The sequence below is a fragment of the Heterocephalus glaber genome, unplaced genomic scaffold, assembly GCF_053883595.1.
Source record: "Heterocephalus glaber isolate CG9 unplaced genomic scaffold, H.glaber_assembly_v1.0 deba00001481, whole genome shotgun sequence".
Taxonomy (NCBI): Eukaryota; Metazoa; Chordata; class Mammalia; order Rodentia; family Bathyergidae; genus Heterocephalus; species Heterocephalus glaber.
The window spans coordinates 4911338-4931200 of record NW_028258317.1 but is presented as its reverse complement, the minus strand read 5'-3'; the positions used below and the strand labels follow the sequence as shown (position 1 = coordinate 4931200).

General features: G+C 38.6%; 1 pseudogene; it reads left to right on the top strand.

Annotated features, from left to right (window-relative positions):
* The first annotated feature begins 3195 nt into the window (after positions 1-3195).
* Positions 3196-3648, top strand: LOC101699694 (translationally-controlled tumor protein-like; annotated as a pseudogene).
* Positions 3649-19863: the final 16215 nt, after the last annotated feature.

Here is a 19863-nt window from a genome sequence, read left to right as displayed (position 1 = left end):
TTCTTTTCTTCTGTATTTCACCATTCTCTTTGGATGTCCTGTTTCTCCCAAATAAAGAGAGATATCACATCCCTTCTCGCCCCTTCCTTTCAGAAGGAAAAGGTCAATTTGAGGGGATTCTTACAATATTTTAGAGACCAGACTGGCCCTTTGCATTAGAGACTCATTGTGAATTTCACCTGTGAAAAGAGAATAGAAATAGCTTTCTGGACAGAATTTTCAAAAGCTCTACCCAGAGCTCTGCTGGAAGAATAATGACTTGGCAGTAAACTTCTAAACTGTGCTTCATATGTGTCTGTGAGTGAATAGTATAAATTAACACCTGATATCAGTGCCCATAACATTCATTCATTCATTCAACAAGTACTGAGTGACTATTTGAACAGGGCAGTTTGCCAAGTATGCAGTAGAATAATAGTGGAGAACAAACAGATTCAATGTCGACAAGAGACTTGCTCCTGTAGGTAGATTTTCCCAATTTGGGTAAAGAAAATGTTTGTTTTCAGAAACAATTTTGAATTTTTAGAATGTTTTTGAATTTTCACAAGCATCTACTCTTGTAAAAGAGTGATAAAATAAAAACGTAGAAATCTAGTATTCTTACTGCTTTTACCAGTTCACACAATCATATCAAAACTTAATTGGGGTTTTTAACCATTACCTTAAATTTTGTTTCATAGAAAGTAAAACAAATTCAGACCAAATGCACTATCTGTATGAAGTAAGTCAAATGTTAGCCTGCCTCAGCTTAATACACTGCAATGAAAGGAGCTTGAATGGGCCCCTCTCTGAAGCCAGGCCACATCTAGAGATGCCATGAGGACATTCATTCCCACATCAAAGCCATGCCCAAAGAATATGCAAGTCCAGTTTCCTGGCCTCTTTAAAGCTTCCTTGCTTGCCCATCTACTAGATACTTCAAAAGAGGACATCCTTCATCCGTGTTCAAAATTTCAGCTCTCCTCATCGACTCTGGGTTATTCATCCTTGCATGAGCTGTTTTGCTGTGTACCCATCCTACTATTAACCTCAAGGCTTATTCTTCTGTCCCTGTGCTTGCACTGCCTGTCAGACTTGATGGTGAGCACTGTGGTCCCAGCAGGACCTGTTTCCATAGTCTTCACATAGACACACTGCTCTAGGCCTCCTGGGTTGAAATTGGCCTGGCTCTACCTTGAGCTTCACAGTATCCTCCACTACTAGGACATGCCACTCACCAGTTTTAGCTGACACTTCGAACAGTTTCTGAACATCATAATCAGTAATAGGCGAAATAGGAGCAGATAGAATAAGAGGTCTAAGAAGCTTTTAACAGGGTTCCTGATGGATGAGAGAGAACACAGGCACAGGTGGTACTCTAGGTGTTCAGCATGATGGTGGGATCTTCACTACTGGACAAGATTTCAGGGTTTGGGCTCCAGTTCCTGATGGTGGTGAGAGTTCTAACAATATCAAGATTCTAATGGCTTCCCCACAGGTCTTTAAGAGTAACTTAACCCACTAGAAAACATAAACATGTCGCCATCTTCATCTACAAGACTGTAAGAGTTACATTTCAGGTAATGAATCCTAGTCATTATGTGGCATCCTCCAGACAGTCTACAATCTCTATGACCAAGTCCATAGCTTAGAATTCACTAGGATTCTGTTCCTTCTACCTTCTCTTTCCCTGTAGGAAGTAACCCTAATTAACTTGGACCAGATGAATCATATTGAATCAGGTCTTGGAAATTACCATGTTTTCAACCTTTGTGGGACAGGTCAACTACATGCACTCAAGGTTTCCATGTGAAACAGACAAAAGGAGAGCTGTAAGGAAGGAGGTGGAATTGAATAATGGATGAGTGGGTGAGAACAACATGGTGGCATAGAGTAAGGGGACATGAGAGAGAAGGAGCCCAGTGCACACTTCGAGAGTGAGTCAGGGGAGACAGCACTTCCTGGTAACTCAATAAGTAACTTGGGAATTAATGTATGAATAAACTCTTCTTTCTGACTTTTCTCAGACTCAGAATGAAGACGGCTAAAGATCAGCTTTTCAAATTGAAGTACCAGGATATCAGCAGACTATCAGCAGAAATGACTCAATGTGGAATCCTCAGATGAGATGCTACTGCTGCTTTGTACCTTAAATCTCTCTTTGGGTTGGTCTTTGGAGACAGGGTGAGCTGTGGGGAGGAAGAGACGTGAGGATACAGAGTCACACACTCGATAGGGCTTTTAGGACAATGTTTTACTGAGCCACCCCATTTCTGGCAAAAAAACATTGCTCTCTAGACAGAGTCTGTTTGCTGTGTTGATCCAGTGCTACATTAACTTCTGAGACAGTTGCACTCATTTTGCCAATTTTCCAAGCTCAAAACAGGGATGGAGTTAATAAAGTAACAGAGGCATTTTGGATGTTGACACTCTAACCTAAAAATGCCCACATGCGTATAATTGTCCACTTTCTCTTTAAATCCCTCTTGCTGGAAGGAGTCTTAGGAATCTAAACCTTGTGTTTACAGATGAGAACACAAAGGTCATAAGAAGTAGGAGATTTGCTCAAAGCCACATGACCAGCCAGAAAAATAACCCAAGCATGGTGGTGCAGGCCTGTAATCCCAGTACTCTGGAAGGTTGAGGCAGGAAGATCATAAATTTAAGCCCAGCCTGGGCAATTTAGCAACTTATCAAGATACTGTCTCAAAATAAAAGATTTTAGAAAGGCTGAGGTTGTAGCTTACTGTGAAGGCTATGGGTATAATCCCTGGTACTGCCCGCCCCCCCCTCCCCCCAAAAGCCAGCCAGAATCAGACTCCAAGATCTTGGGATCCTTCTGGGAAGTACTTTTTCCAACTAGATACCTATCTTCTAATTCAGGGAGACTGTGGAGGAATTACCCTGCTTCAGCATCAGGAAGCAATTAGAGTAGGCAACTGTGATCATGGAGAATCATGGTCTTCTTGCAAGCGAGTTTCACACGGTACCCATAAATATGCAAAATTATCATTTATCAATTAAAAATAAAAATTTAAACTTTTTCCGTCCCACCCCCACCCCCACCCCCAGAGCCGCTCTGTTTGCACCGCGCTCGCTCTGAGCTCGGGGCTCCTGCCAAGCTGGTGCAGCTGCTTCTCACTCCAGCCACCATCATGATTATCTATCGGGATCTCATCAGCCACGATGAGATGTTCTCCAACACTTACAAGATCCAAGAGATAGAGGATGGGCCATGCCTGGAGGTGGAAGGCTAGATGGTCAGTAGAGCACACGGTAACACTGATGGCTCACTCATTGGTGGAAATGCCTCCGCTGAAGGCACGGAGGGTGAAGGTACCGGAAGCACAGTAGTCACTGGGGTGGATATTGTCATGAACCATCACTTGCAGGAAACCAGCTTCACAAAAGAGGTCTACAAGGAGTACATCAAATATATGAAATCAATCAAAGGCAAACTTGAAGAACAAAGACCAGAAAGAGTAAAACATTTTATGACGGGCTGCAGAACAAATCAAGCACATCCTTGCTAATTTCAAAAACTATCAGTTCTTTATCGGTGCAAACATGAATCCAGATGGCGTGGTTGCTCTCCTGGACTACCGTGAGGATGGTGTGACCCCATTTATGATTTTCCTTAAGGATGGTTTAGAAATGGAAAAATGTTAATGGATTCAGCAGTTACCTTGGATCTCTCACTTGTCATAACTGGCTGCTGCTTGTCATCCACACAACACCGGGATTTTACACAAATGGGACTGATGTCATCTTGAATGTTTCATTTATTTTGACGGTGATTTATTTGGAGCGGAGGCAAAAAACAAAACATGTGGTGTGGGTTGTCTAAAAATAAAGCGTATTTAAACTCTAAATAAATAAATAAAATAAAAATTCAAATGATAAAACAGTTAAGAAGAGTTATTACAGACTTTTATTTTAAATTAACTGTCTTATTTGTCATAATAACCTGATTCATATATATCTTCATCCCACAAATATTCATAAGTGTCTACCATAGGCTAGCACCATTTTAGGCACCAAGGAGTGGGTGCTGTGGGGATTAGGGTACCCTCAATTCTTGTCCTCATAGACCTGTCACATTGGTGGAGAATTTGGATAACAGTTTTCATGAGTCACTTCACTTTACATTCCCAAAGTCCCCTGATGGGCTACAGCCTTTCCCAGCTACTTGCCATGATGCTGTATTTGATAAAAACAAACTTCAGAGAAGTGGAACACGTGCTTGTTCCAAATTTCATCCTTAGCCAAATATTTCATGGTGAAATGGCTCTACTATCTCAGAAAACAAAGCAAGAGGAAGTTGAAAAGCCCTCAATGTCAGGAAAGTCCGGAAACTGCCCAAAGCAGAAAGTGATTTATTTAAGGCCTATTTGTTTTTCTGAAGATGGAAAAAATATTTTCATCTACCAATAATGTAATTTAGACAAATTAAGCTTTTGTTTCACAGACTCATTCTAAATAACCAATTAAAGAACTCAGAGATTATTTGCCTTCCCAAATCCCCTTACCTATGAGAAATGGAGAAAGGGGAGCAGAAAAGCTCAAAACTTGCCCCCAGATCACATGGGTAGATAGTATTGGAGTTAAGAAAGTTCACTTTTTATAGCTCCAATATAGGAAGAAAAGGCCTTCACAAACAGTCTTATTTCTCTGGTTCACTTGGGCAAGCTGCTTGGTTGGCTTTGTTTCCAGGGACATATGTGTAAAGTATGCCCTCCATTCTCAACCACGGCCAGATTCTACAAGAACAAAGGTGGATTAAAGGCAAACACACTGCTGAAAATGAAGTCAGCCCAGAGATTTTATCTCCATAGAGACTCATCATGGCCCCAGCTGCCTCTTGGTCAACCAGAGACCTCGACCCTAGACCTCAGTGATTGCAAGGAAGCCATGCTCCAAGAAGACAGCAACTCCACTCCACATGTACAAGCCCTGTGACTTACAGCTGGTGAAATCACACTACTTGATTAGGGAGGCAGTTTTTCCAGTTTGTGCCTTTGTTTTCTCTGTGCGTTGGTTTCTTCTTCCAGTCCCTCAGCTGCATAGAACCATAATGCAATTTTGCAGAAACTAAGCAAAAAGGAATACATTAGTCTAGTTGCTTGGAACTGCTGCCAAAGGAATAGTATCTTCAACTGCTTGCCAGCCAAGTCCCTTATGAGGTTGTGTAGACTCTTACAATATTGTTCAGGGAAAAAAACAAAGAGGAAGAGAAAGAGAAGGGTGGTAGTCATAATTTATAGCACATGGTTATGGGAAGCTTCTTATGTTACCAGAAAGCTGGTGTCTGGGGTTTTCCTCTGCCCCAGAGGAGATGAAAATGGAAAGGGAGAGGGAGAGTTATCTTACCAGTTTTTTGCAGCCAAAATCCTCAAGGCCAAAATTCCTTCCTAGAAATGTCAGTGGCAAGATTCAAACTATTACCACCAAGCCAACAACTCCTAGGCCTGGGTCACTTGCATAGTCTCTTCCTGCCATTCAGCAATAATGTCGCTCCACCACTACCAGCAGGGAGCTGGGAAATCTCAGGACCTCTCGCCTTACAGAAATTCTGATGAGAAGCATCAAGAAAGGAAACCCATGTGTTAAACATTTGTTTGGAAGATCAGAACACCTTGCCTGATGTAGTTTTGGCTTGTTTTACCCTTTCCTTGTTCTTTGTCTGAGAGAATAACCGAGGCTCAAATATTCCAGTTAAATTCTCTAACCCAGCTCCCTTGCCTTTCTGTCTGTGGAAAGAAAAGCAAATGTTATGGTATGTAAAACAATCTTCTCCAAAATTTATGACTTCCATTTGCTTTTGTTGCTGACATCTTCTTATTACATCAGTGTCTGTATACTCCAAAAAAATGTGATGCCAGGAATCACAATGCTCACCGTGGTTCCTTCATCCCATCTTGTTCTCCGTGAGGGTCCTATGTCACAGAAGCTTGGTGGAGACTGATGGTTATTCTTGAATTGATTACTTTGAGAGCAGGAACCAATCTTACTCATCTTCAATTTCCTATTCTAAAGCCTGATTCATGAAACACAAGGCAATGTTGAGTCAATGTCACTATGAAATATGAGGAAAGGGAAAGCTAGTCACTACTCTTTGCTTGTTAGCTCTAAACTCAAAAGCTGGAAAGCTAATATTGGTTAGCCCATGCCCTGGCATGTAAACATACAAATTGGTTCTACCAAATGAGTTGTGTTCATGTGACAAAATTGCTCTGGGGAAAAGAATTAGAGGGAAAAAGTGCTCCATGTTGATACACCCTTCAAAACTCAGGTTGAAATTTAATTGTCATAGCAATGGTCTTTGTAAATGAACTAAGGCTCTTATGATGAGAGTAGGTTTGTCATGAAAGGGAATAGTTAAGACCCTTTTCCTCTCTCTTACACACTTTCTTGCTGTGTGATGTCTGCTGGCCTGGACGACACAAGAAGAGGACCCTACGTAGATGTCCCTCCTTCATCTCAGACTTCCCAGTCTCCAGAAATGTAAGCCAATTAGACTTCTATTGTCTCTAAACTACCCAGTCTGTGGTATTTTATTACAGCAGCAGAAAACAGACTAAGACAATTGCTGTACAGACAAACATATTTGCAATGAAGATTCAGTAATATTTTATTAAGCTATGGACCTCCAGGTGGCCTGACTAACTCATCCCGTTGTCTGTAAGTTGGATGATGATTTCCCCCATTAGGCCCACCCTTAAGATCTTCACTGAGAGTCAGTCATGGCACTCAGACACATGACCTTCAGTCACCCATTCCAAACACCTTCAATAGCAAGTACAAGTTTATCCAATTCCCTACTTACCTCCTTTCAGGGGAGAAAGCACATGGTCTAAGAGTGATACAATGATATTACAGTAAAGACATTGTTAAAGACAGTCTCCATACATTTATAAATCTCTGGGTGCTCACATTTATTAATAAGAAAATTTTGATGCATTTTTTTCATTTACTCCTTCCTCAACTCCTTAGAAACATGTATACTGAGAGTGTGAGTCTCCAGAGTCTCATAAAAGAAAAATTTTGCTTCCCAACATGCTTTCTTTACATCTTCCTCCTATCCATCTTGGGAGGCTTGACTCTGCTTTCCAGTTCTGGCATGGTTCCTACCCCTTGGAATATTTAATAGATTATTGTTATTTCCCTCACTCAAATTTCAACACTTCCTATAAGTCTTGGCTTAGCCTCATTTCCTGGTATATAACTTCTTTTTTTCAATATAATTATTCTCTCCCCAACAACCCACCACACTCAACACACCACCAGGGCCACATACCCCCAGGACCCAAACCTAACCACGAGTGGCAAGAGAGAGGGAGCAGGTACCCAAAGAACCTCAGGTGACCTAAAGGGAATCCCCTAAGGTTTGGGGCTACAGATGTCAAGGACAACTGATACTTCCTTCTACTGCAGTGTATGTTCAGATCTCAGGAGTGAAAGGAACTTGAGAGTTCATTCAAATCTCCACCTCTGATTACACCAAAACATTAGCCATTAAGGGGAGATTAACATTCTATGGCGTACTCTGGAGGACTCTGAAGTGGATTCCACTTCCTCCCTTAGTGATGCATTCCAGGGGCTGACTGACTTACAGAGATTTTTCCTCATACCTAACCTAAGTCCTGCTGGAAGCAATTCAAATCCTTCTCCTTTGGCTGTCTTTGTGTGGAAGTAGAGGTGCACCCTGGCAGGTTCCCCTGACAGATTCCTTGGCTTTGTTTACTGATTAAAATGAGAGCCATGCAGGAGCTGAGAGAGCAGGAGATGGAGATCACAGAGCCATGCTCACCTTTCCCTCTCCACTCACTGTTTCTGAAGAAACCAAGGCTCTAGCCCCTGGTGTAACCCAGCTGGTGCTTCTCATTTCCTCCATTAAGTCTTACTCCCCTTTCACTGCCTCGTGACCTACTTTCATCTCAAGAGACGTTCTCCCCTTGAAGGATGTAGCTAACATGCAAGCCAGCCCAGGGTGATTCAGCTGAGCCCACAGCTGCTCTGACCTTTTCCTTCATCTCCTAGTGACATGAAGAAAGGAGTAAAGATGATCAGGTTTTCTGCTGGCCAAACCTGCTTTTCTTTCCTGGCAAACGGACACTTAGGAGACAAAGTATATTTTTCCACCCAAGACAGTAAATAAAAGAAAGAATGCTGTGGGTGTATAGGACGTTTGGAACATTTCATTTTTGTAATTGTGCATTCTGAGCTAAGAGCTACCACAAAAGACCAGTCTTTGGAAATTGAGGGGGTTTGTGGTATTATTTTGGGGTTTGCTGACCAGCCAGGATTCTGTTTCCATTTTTCCCATTATTTTTCGTGTTCTAGATTGAGGCCCCAAAGATCTTGGGGCATCTGACCAGAGACAGCTGCCAACATTTTCCCATGATGAGCAATGGAATATGTATTGGCCAGGCTCATCTATTTACAAGGTGTTTATAAGGTTTCTTCATCCTTTTTTCCACCTGATTTGCTTCCTGGACCCAGTAGTTTATGCATAGCCATGTGCCACCAGAAGCAAAGAGATGAGATAAACACCAGACTCTCTTCCCCAGGAGCTTCTTTTGTATAATTTTATTTTGAAAATTCTCTTGCTTCTTCATTTTCTTTTCCTTTTTTTTTTTTTCCTCTTATCCCCCTCTTCTGGTGTCTCTGTTTACATAGTTTAGAGATTGGGAATGGTTTGGTAGTTTTCCAGCTGCTTATGCACAAGTGTAATTGAGTCATTTATTTTTAGTGATGTCAAGTCTTTGAGAACAGAAATAAAAGGAACATTACACACTGACTAACTAAAATGTAAGAGAGTCCTCATTTGGAGGATGAAGATACAGTGGATGTGATTATTTTCAATTCGGAGGCTCTTCACTCCTCATTTCAAAACTAGATTTGGAACATAATTTGTTTTATTTTCAGCTAGTGGGGTCTCCAGTCTCAGGCATAATAATGCTGAGCCCTTCCAGGGTTGATGACTGACTGGCAGCTCCCCACTTCCTTCCCCTGTTAAGTGAGAGCCATAGTTGTATTATTTCCTAGATGGAAAAGACAAGGCTTAAATCAAAGACTTGTGGGACATCCTGAGATCTTCATAGGAAAGGGTCACTGGAACATCATCTGTCATTTAAAACAAAACAATTAAATAAATGTAATAACCTCTGTGTTCGATGACCAGCACTTTCCAACTATACTGACTTAGCTCTTTTTCTATGCACCCACATGTGTTTTCAGTGTAAATCAAGCCTGGAACAGGACATAAACCTTTGTTCCTTACAATGCTATCATAAATACTAGTGGCATTAACACAGATATCCTTTATGTTCTTTTGGTTCTCCCACTTCCTGCACCTCCCCCCCAAAAGACATAAAGTAACCATTAAATCTTGGCATAATATAACTCAAGATATTTGAAAATAAAATTCTAATTAATAAAACTAGTGTATATTAATTGAGTGAAAATGATACTCCAGGCACTATTCCAAACACTGTAGATAGCAGGAAGCAGCACTATCATACCAATTTATAGATAAGGAAAGAAGTGAACCATGATGTTGAGGAATTTACCTCAGGATACACAGCTATTGTGCTATGAGTCCAGAGGGGCCCTGATCTCTTCTTTTATGATCACTGCACTAGATTCCCCTATCAGCAGTGGAAATGCAACCAACAAATGTGAGGAATATATGCAAGGCAGATACAAAGAGGTATGATTCTTTATATACAAAGAATGTTTGCAAAACAGTAAAAACAAAAAAAGCCAGGGTCTGGGGATGTGGCTCAGTAATATAGCATTTATCCGGCACATGGGAGGACCTGGTACTCTAAAAAAAAAACATAACAAGTACTACACAGAAAAGAAAAAAAGAAAGGAAGAGAGAGAAGAAGGGGGAGGGAGGGAGGAGAAGGGACAGAAAAAAGGGAGGGGAAAGGAGAAGAGGAGGGGAGTGGAGGAGGGAGAGGGAAGGGGGGAGGAGAAGAGAAGAGAAGAAAAGAGAAGAGAAGAAGAGAAGAGAAGGAAGCTACAGAAGCAAAAACAAAGATAAAAGAAAAAGAAAAATGCCAGGTGTCTCAATAGAAAAATGGATCAAGGATAGGAATAGTCAAATCACACATAGTTACTAGGAATAGTCAAATCATATACCAATAGTTAATCAACTTTCAAATTATAAACCCATATTAAAATTAAATAATGACATATCCTTTTTCCTATTAGATAAATTAAGTTATAAGAAAAAGTTATAAGAAAAAATACTGCTCCATTTTGACTATAGTATGAGTAAACTATTGATATGGAGTTTAAATACTTGCAACAGTAATGGAAAGGAAATTGTCCGTAAGTAATGAAAATTTTTAAGAAATGTTACTCCTGATGATGAGAATACTACTGATTTCTACCTTCTTCTAAATATGAGTCTTTAATGAAAATCTATTATTTCATAATCAAAAAATTATCAAAAATAGTAATAGAATAAATATAAGAAAATATAGCTATGTCCAGACATCTATAATGAATAAGCTCTTGCAAATTACATTTGAACTCTGACGTTAGCTCTGAGAGACCTGGAAGATAAAGCAAAATTGGAAATAAATTTCATGTTGTTTTTCATAGAAAAAAAATACAAATTCATCTTTCAAAAACCCCTTTTCTGATTAAAAACTCCTCTTGTTGACAACATATAGGGACTTTTAGATTAACATACTGGGGTGCTCACTTCTGCAGCACATATACTAGATTAACATACTGGGCAAAGTCTTCATTTTCCTTCTGTGACAGATAGAGAAACTTTGTTGAAATGCACAAGCTTACAGTGGCTATAAATGTTGCTAAGTAAGAGTAAATAACAACTCAGAAAATACATTTCACAAGGAAGTAACTCAAGCTAGTAAGCAAGTTTTTCTCTAAAATATACAACCAGGGCTAGAGCTTAGAGAACCCTGAGGAACACTCTTGAATCAAATCTGAAATATTTTCTCTCCAAAGTCATTTGCAGTTCACAGTGATAATAATGCAATAAAAATATGTAGGCATATAAGCAACTAAAGTATAATAAGATAAAAATTATAAGACTTTGGACCTCCATGAATTCTCTACTAAAATTTTTCTCAGACAAAAGTGAAGAACTTATAACTTAAAGAGATTTGTGGCCAGGTATGGTGACACACACCTGTAATTCTAGCATTGTGGGAGGCTGAGGCTGGAGAATCTTAAGTTCAGGCCCAGCTTGGGCAACTTAGTGGTTCAGCAAGACTCTATCTCAAAATTAAAAAAAAAAAAAATTAAAGGGCTAGGAATATAGCTCAGTGTTAAGGTCCTAAGTTCAATACCTGGCAATGAAAAAGAAATTGTGCTAGTTCTTCCCCCTGTAATATTTCCTCCATGAATAATACTACAGAGATAGAATATCAATGAATGACAATATTTTCAAACTTGAAGACTTGTGAGTTTCTGTTATGTACAAACAATTAAGTCTTAGAACACCATCAATGCTGGAAATCAGATGAAAGCTATGGAGTCTCTCTCCAGAAAGATACATAAAAACACCAAATTTTGCACAAAATTGAAAGAGTTCAAGACTACCTTCACATTTATTCACAGTTCCCTAAAACAAAAACAGCTGAATTAGTTCAACTTTGTTTTCTGAGAGGATCTGAGGGTAACATGGACCATTTTGCCTAACTGAACAGTATTTCTTACTTTTGCAAAATAGGACCCTCCCTATGAAGTAATTCATCCTACATTCCAAGGGAAATTAAATGGCAGACATAGGATAGAAACCAGTCTTCTTTTTCTCACATCCTTGTTCACCAGGTTTGGAAACCTCCTCAGTTTTCCACAATCCTGATTTAAAGAGAACTCTTCATAACAGATTCATGCAACTTCTGTAGAGGATCAAGGAGCCTCCCGGGAACACAGTACTGAGGAAATACTTGGAGAAAATTTAGGCTGAAAGGAATATGTGAAGTCACCAACATCTTGATTTTTAATGGACCATAGTTCAGCTCAGCATCATATCTAGCATGGGCAGTTTTCCTTTCATAAATCTTAAAATGTCTTCTGAGTATGGTCAAAACATCTGAAAGTCACGCACAATGTCTTGCTCTGGTTTTGGAAGTAGCCATGAATCAAAGCTCTCCAGCAATCCCAGTAATGAGAGTGATGATATGCCTGAAAATAGGAGGATGAGGCATAAACATCAACAATTCCAAAGCCCTGCAACTTATTTTCATGATGGTAAGTAAGCATTATTTTCTTTATTTCCCAGGAGGAATCTGTGACTCACCAGTAAGAGAGAATTGTAGGATGCTTTGGTGTCTGAAAGTGCAGACAGAAAATTTAGACCTGTCTTGCTACCTAACCAAACACTTGGACTGAATATGTCTGTCAATTGATTTCATGGTATGTCTGTACTCTGGTTTGAACTAGAAAGTCCCTCTTTCATCCCCTGTTTATTAAAGCCCTTCTAGTCAACCTTTTATAGGACATCTCACATCTGTCCTACCCAGAGAGATCTCCTTGATTTATCTCAGCCCGTGTTCACCTCATTCTTCTGAGCAGTCCCTGTAGTACTTTATGTAGGACATAATTCAACAACATTTATATGTGCTTAATGGATCTTACAAACTGCTTTATGAATCTTGCTTCTCTAACTAGATTATAAGTTATTCAAAGGCCAGAATCATGTTTCACTCGCTGTTTCCCAGTGAGCACGCTGCACATATTTTAAAATTGTTGATTGACTAATTTAAATGAGAAATTTCCCACCATTTCTTCTGAATCTAGTCCAGCAGGATTCTCCTGAGAACAGAGCTAAGCTTCCTTGTCCAATGCACCTCTACTGATGCTTCAGAATCTAGATCGAAATGTTATTTCCTCTGTCACAGGCCCAGAGACAGAAAAGTTCTGAGGACTGAGCCAAATCAAATAGCATGAGATGAGACTTGAAGAGACCCGGGAAGACGGTTTCCTCTCCTCTGCCTCTAAGTAGGTTGTTTTAATCCAAATGTGCATTTCAAATGAAGTTCAACGTTATTCTACTATGTACTTGAGATCTAAGAAAATCCGTAGAAATGTCCAGAATAATAAGTTGAAAAGAATCTTAAACATCATTTTAATTAAATCATAGTCCACCTTTATAATGGAATACCATATGGCCATTAAAAATATAATCTAACATAAGTAATAAAACAAGTCACACATAAAAAATGCTGATCATACAACTCATTTGTATGAAAATATGTACATGAGTTCACATATCCATGCATTACATGTGATATATATATATCCTCTTCCACTTGTGTTTACCAGACAGAAGACTGAATTCCAAAACCTCACCACAAACATAAAATAGCCTGAAATAAAACCTATTGTTACACTATAAAAAGTGTTGTGCATCCCTTATCACATTGAATGTTTTATAAAATAATTAAAAATAATTATTCCAATCTTATGAAGAATAATAGGAACAGAGAGGTTAGGAAATTTTCCTGAGGTCACACAGCTACTAAGTGGTAGAATATAGATTAAATTCCATCCACCTGGCTCTTCCCATTAAGTCACATGCATATTAACCAAATGGTCCCCACCTAAAAGATGTGTATATACCGAACTTCAAATCAGAGGCTTTTCATAGTCATTAAAACATCAAGCATGGGGTATTTATTTTGTTATAACAGTCACATTTTTATTCCTTTTCTTTCTATATGCTATTGATCCAAATGTTTACTCATTAACTATTCAGTGAGTACCTACAATTTACCAGACATTATTGCAAGTGCTTGGAATGAATTCTAAAAGATAAATAGTATGTGCTCCATGTTCCCAAGGCAAGTTCATTGATATCTGATGACTAGATCTTATTGAAAAGTATCCCTCTTTATCTCAGAACATTTTTATATAAAGAGAATAATTGTTATGCATATGCAAATAATAATAGCTGACAGTTATTGAGGGCTTACTATTTTGTAGGCATTGTTCTAAGACTTCTTCATGTACTAACTCGTTTAATGTTCAACAACTGTATATTATTAGCTACTTTTCTGTCACTAGAACAAAATAGTAGATACTCATAATTTAAAAGAGGGGAGATTTATTTGTGTTCAGTTTTAGTTCATAGTTAACTGACTCCAAGGAAGAAATGGCATGGCAGAGGAACATGCCAAAGGCTGCTCACATCACAGTGGTCTGGAAACAGAGTGAGAGAAGGAATCAGGGATTAGGATACATCTTTTTAAGTTATACTCCCAGTGACCCACCTGTTCTGACTAGGCCACATCTCCAAACAGGAGCCTTTTATTGGACATTGTAGACCCAAACCATAGCATCTCATCCTGGCTTCCAAAAGGTTTATGTCCATCTCATTATGCAAAAGGCACTTAGAACATCTCTAACAATCATCAGAGTCTTAACAATTGCATCATTGCTAAAGAGTTCAAGTCCAGGTCTCATATCAGTCTCAAGATAAACTCTTAGCTATGAGCCCCTATGAAAATCAAAAAGAAAGTCAAACATTTCTTTTTCCAAAGAGAAGAATGGTGTAATAGAAATTAAAGCAAAACAATATCAAAACCCAGCAGGGCAAACATTAAATCCTGCAGCTCCATGTCCAGCACCCAGGGAAGGTTGTGTGAGTGTGAGTTCCAAAGGTCTTTGGCAATCTCAACCATATGGCCTTGCTGATTGCAACCCTCATGGCCTCTTTCTTGGTCTGGCTCTGCTCATTGTCTGCAGCTTTTCTCAACAGATATTCCATATTCCTGGAATCTCCAAATTCCTGGGACCTCCATTGCACCTTCAGGTTCACTCTCACAGTTTCACACACTGCCTTTTTTGTGGGTTCCTGGCAGGGACTGTGATCCTGTCACACATTTTGAGCTGGCCACCCAGACCTTCTTCTGAAATCTTGTTGGAAGCTGCAATGACCATTAACTCTTACATTCTACATACCTGACAAACCAGGACCATGTGGAAGATGTCAAGGTTGATCTCAGCTTAATTAGTAAGTGACCCCTTGGACTATGGCTGTAGAATCCTCTAAGTGCCTGGGTGGCTGAACTAGGGGATGCATTTCCCTAGGCTGTCCTGAATGAGCATACATCTCAAGGATTTTCTTCTCATATGAAAGATTTAGTTTTACACCCTTAACTCTGTGATGGGTAGATCCTTGCTGATCTCTGAGATGTCCTGCAGGCATCTTCTTGTCCCATCATAAAGTACTTGACTTCTCTTATTAATGCCAATCTTTTCAGCAGCTATGCATTCTTTTGCCTGGAATTTGAATGTACTTCCTTTCTGGCAAAACTAGAAACTTTTAAAATATTTTGGCTCTGCCTTTTGCTACTGCTTCTCACTGTAGATCTGGCAAAAAGCAGCCAGCAGTACCCATACTGAAGCCTGAACATTGGGCTATCTTGAAATTTTCTCCACCAGATTAATTATTCTGCCACCCTTAATTCAGTCTCCTCCAAAGTCTCAGAACATGGGCAAAATTTGTCCAAATTTTCTGCCAAAATGTAGTACACATGGCCTCTAGCCCAACTTCGAATGAAATCTTTATTCTTAACTGAAACCTCCAGAGCCTGGCCTTAGTGTTCACATTTCCATGAGCATTCTGATCATTTGAGCTCTGACCAGTTTTACACATCAAACAGTGGTTACAACATTCTAGGGCTTCTCTAATCTGCATGCCCAAATCTTTCCAAACTCCTTCTGCAAACCAGTTCCAAAGGTTTCTGAGCCATATGATCAGATACAGGCACAGAAATGACCCCTTTCCTGGTACCAGATTTCTACTCACATCATGGCATCAAAGAAGCAGAGCAAAAGAAGAGGAGCAATGGCTGGGAGTACACCCTTCCAAGTCACAACCCCAGTGACTTGCTCCCTCTGATCAAGTTACATCTCCAAATGTAAGACTTTTTCAGGACATTCTAGATCCTAACCACAATACCTCATAAGTTTGGTGATTTTTATTAATCCCATTTTACAAATAAGGAAAATAAGATGCAGGGAAGTATGTTACTGACAGACAGATAGCTAAGAAATGGCTAAACCATGATGAAAACCCAGATTGTGTGAATAAAGCTACCATGAACAATAAAGCTACCATGTACAATTATTTTTATGAACAAATATCTCATTTCTTCTTGGTCATTATTTACAGTCTGGAATTGTTGCATCATGACATAGATGTATGTGAGTTATTAAGTAGCTGCCATATCCTTTTCCAAAGTGGTAGTCTCCAATCCTTTCTTAAGATAGGAAAACATTTCCAATATATTAAACTACTTTTAAAAAGTATATAAAACTGTATTTATGGTATAACTCTATTATGTACCATATGTAAATATATGAGAAAAGTTTAGAATAATCCTTTCAAATGTTAATGGGGGCCTGGAAGTGTAACTCCATAATAGAGCATTTGCTTAACCTGTATAAGATCTTGAGTTTGATCATCTCCGACACAGAAAAAAAAAATTAACAGAGATAATCTTGTTATAATTTCATATCACACATTACTTTATGGCAATACAATTTTTAAAGGGAAAAGATCAGTAAACTACTAATCAAAATATTCTCTTCTAGTCAAAAGACCAAGAGGTACAAAAAATTAATCATGAATTTAGTTGTCCAGAGGAGAAAAGAAAATCAATTTATGGCTGCCTGAAGAAGTAAGAAGTTATAGAAAAAGGTCTACCTGCAACTCACAAAACTGTTCATTTATGCAAGTCTTTTCTTGAATGCTGGAATTTCTGATTAGGTAGACAGACTTCTCTTCCTCTGCCTTTTTTTATTCTTCATGTCTAGGTTGTGTTCCAGAGCTTTTTGCCTAGATGATAAGCCCTGTATATTATTTCTGTGAGCAATAAAACATATTGGTATTATAATGTCTAATATAATAGATACTCACTATGGTTTTGGGACTACTTTATATCTCACAAAAAGTGCATTTAGCATAGTGGTCAGGCCTAAAACACATCTGTATCACTGATATCATGAGGAAATTAAAGATACAATGGAATGTACTTTGCACAACTGGAAAAATACACAGTTACACACTGCTTTGGAATGCAGCCTCCCACTGCAGCATGAGGAGGATACTTAAACTTGAGAAACTCCTTGGAAGACATTCTCAATGTGATTCTTCTTTGTCTTCAAATTCAGATTACAAGGAGTAACTTTTCCCTCAACTAGAAGTATCAAAAGATTATAAGTAGACTGTAGAGTATTTGTCAAATGAGAGGGGAAAACAAACAACTCCTACTTTCAGAATACTTACTTTATGGTCAGATCTTACAAGAGAGATTACATATAATATTCTCTCTCTCTCTCTCTCTCTCTCTCTCTCTCTCTCTCTCTCTCTCTTTCCTTCTCTCTCTCTCTCTCTCCTATACTGAGAATTGAACACAGGAAACACCAACCTACATTCCAGCCCTTTTATTTTACTTTTTGATAGAAATCTTGCTAACTTGCCCAGGCTGACCTCAAACTTATGATCCTCCTGACTCAACTTCTATGATAATAGCAGCTATGATAATATCCCTTTCTTCATAAAAACTCTGCTGAGTAGGTATTAGGAGTATCTATTTCACACAAAATCCACATGCTTCATAAGAAGCAGAGTTAGGATCTGAGTTCAGGTCTATGAAGTCAAATCTCACAGGACAGGTGAATATACTAGATAAGTTTTAATTTGCAACAATATTTAAATCAAAATGAAAAGCTCACACTGCACGATCCATAAGCAACATCCTTCAGGGATGATTTAGGATGAAACATCAACTAATTACTACATTGCAAAGATGCTCAACCTGACTACCTGTCTCTGTGGAAGTGTGAACTGGGGCAGTGAAACTATTTGCCTCCTGAAGCATAGAATAGTTAGGTGCTTTTTATGAGGCTAACCTAGAGGGCAGGACTACATCCACAATTTCAAAGTTTACTTATCTACTTCTAATTGGAAAACTATAAAATTTGAAAACTTTTAAACATAAATAATATGGTAATCAGAAAACAGTCTCTGGAGGCAGATCTTGGCTTTGCTTCTTGTTAATAATATGTCCCAGAATAAGCCACATAACCTCTCTGTAGCTTAGTTTCTTCATCTAAAATTAGAATAAAAATTGTAACTATTCTATATGGTTGCTGTGAAGCCTGAGTCAGTCCAAGTAAAGGAGTGAGTTTATACTTAAAATCATGCTCAGCATATAGCACTTTCAACCAAGGAAGTTGTTTTATCATCATCATCATCATCATCATCATCATCATTATTTTCTAATATATGCCATTCACATGTTCAAAAAAGTAGGATTCATTCATTATAATGATGATTAAGGATGATTAAGGAAATACCTTCTTGGATTAATAGAAAATGTAGATTATAAAACTTTACTAAAAATCTATTATGTTACTTTAAAAAGATACAGGCATTTAAAGAGCTAACGGAAGCTAAAATTTAAAAAACGTTAATGCAAAAAGATTCATAAAGTTTTTACTTCAAGAACTGAGTAAATTCACCATTTGCTTATAAGTAAATACATCTTTGGGAAATTGTCCTTTATTAAACTGGGTAAATATTTCATACACCATCCTATTTGCTTGACTATAGAATATTCCCTCTCCATACAAAAAGCCATTGCATAGATAAAAAACTATCAAAAATCATCTTTAACATAATTGATGCTAGTCTCATTTACAACCAGGAAATCCTGAAAGCACTCAGCACATGGTATCACATGGACTCAGTGAAGAAAGCTCATACTCTCATTTCAGCCCAGTTCATCTCCAGAAAGTACTTCCTTAGGTTGTGTTGAACTCTTCTTTATAAGCATCTACTCTATCTTATTAACATATGGAGTTATTCTGAATAAGTGTCATTCCTCCTATTGGTGATAACAGTTCAAGAATTTGAAAACAGCTGCTGTACCCTTCTCTGAAATATCTTCTCTCTGGCATCCTCAGTTCCTTCGATTATTTTTCAGTGACATGACTTTAGGTTCATCCACTTTGGTCCTTGTTTTCTGGACTTACTCCTGTGTTACCCTTTTCCTCTTATATTGGGATTACCAAAATTTAACATGATACTCTAAATATAATCTGATCAGAGCAAAGTAATTAATAAGATACTATCTTGTTTCTTCTGGACCCAAGATTAATCTTGATATTTTGGTACTCATATGACTCTCTTGACTTATATCAGGTTTGGCAGTGCCCCTTCTCTTTTGGAGGAGGAAGAGGAGCATATTATTCAAGGTACTACAAAGAAATAAAACCAATTGTGTGTGTGTGTGTGTGCACGCGCGTGTGTGTACAGAGACAGACAGATAGACAGACAATCAGAGACAGAGAGATTGATATTCTTATAAGGAATTGGCTCACATGATTATGGAGGCTAGGAAATTTAGACCAAGAAAAGTCAATAGTATAATTCCAATCTGAGTCAGAAGCCCTGAGAAAAAGGAGAGTTGAGAGTTTATGATGTAAGTTCCAGTCTGAGTCTGAGAACCAGCAGACCCATTGTTGTAACTTCCAGCATAAGTCCAACTCTAAAGGCAGGAAAAGGATGACATTTCAATTAAAAGGTAAGCAGTCAAAGAGAAAAGCTCCTTTTTTAATCAGCCTATACTAGTCAGGCCATCAATAGTTTGGATGAGGCTCAGCCATATAGGGGAAGGCAATCTGCTTTACTCAGTCTATGAATCCAAACATCAGTCTCATCCAGAAAGGCCTGGAAATAACGTTTAACTGAGTATCTTGGTAGTCTATGGCCTAGTTGAGGTGACACATAATTTAACCATCATGAGTTGCTGTATGCTATGTCATTCACAACTTTCTCAACTTATACCTTCAATATTTCCCCCCATCTATCACTACTACATT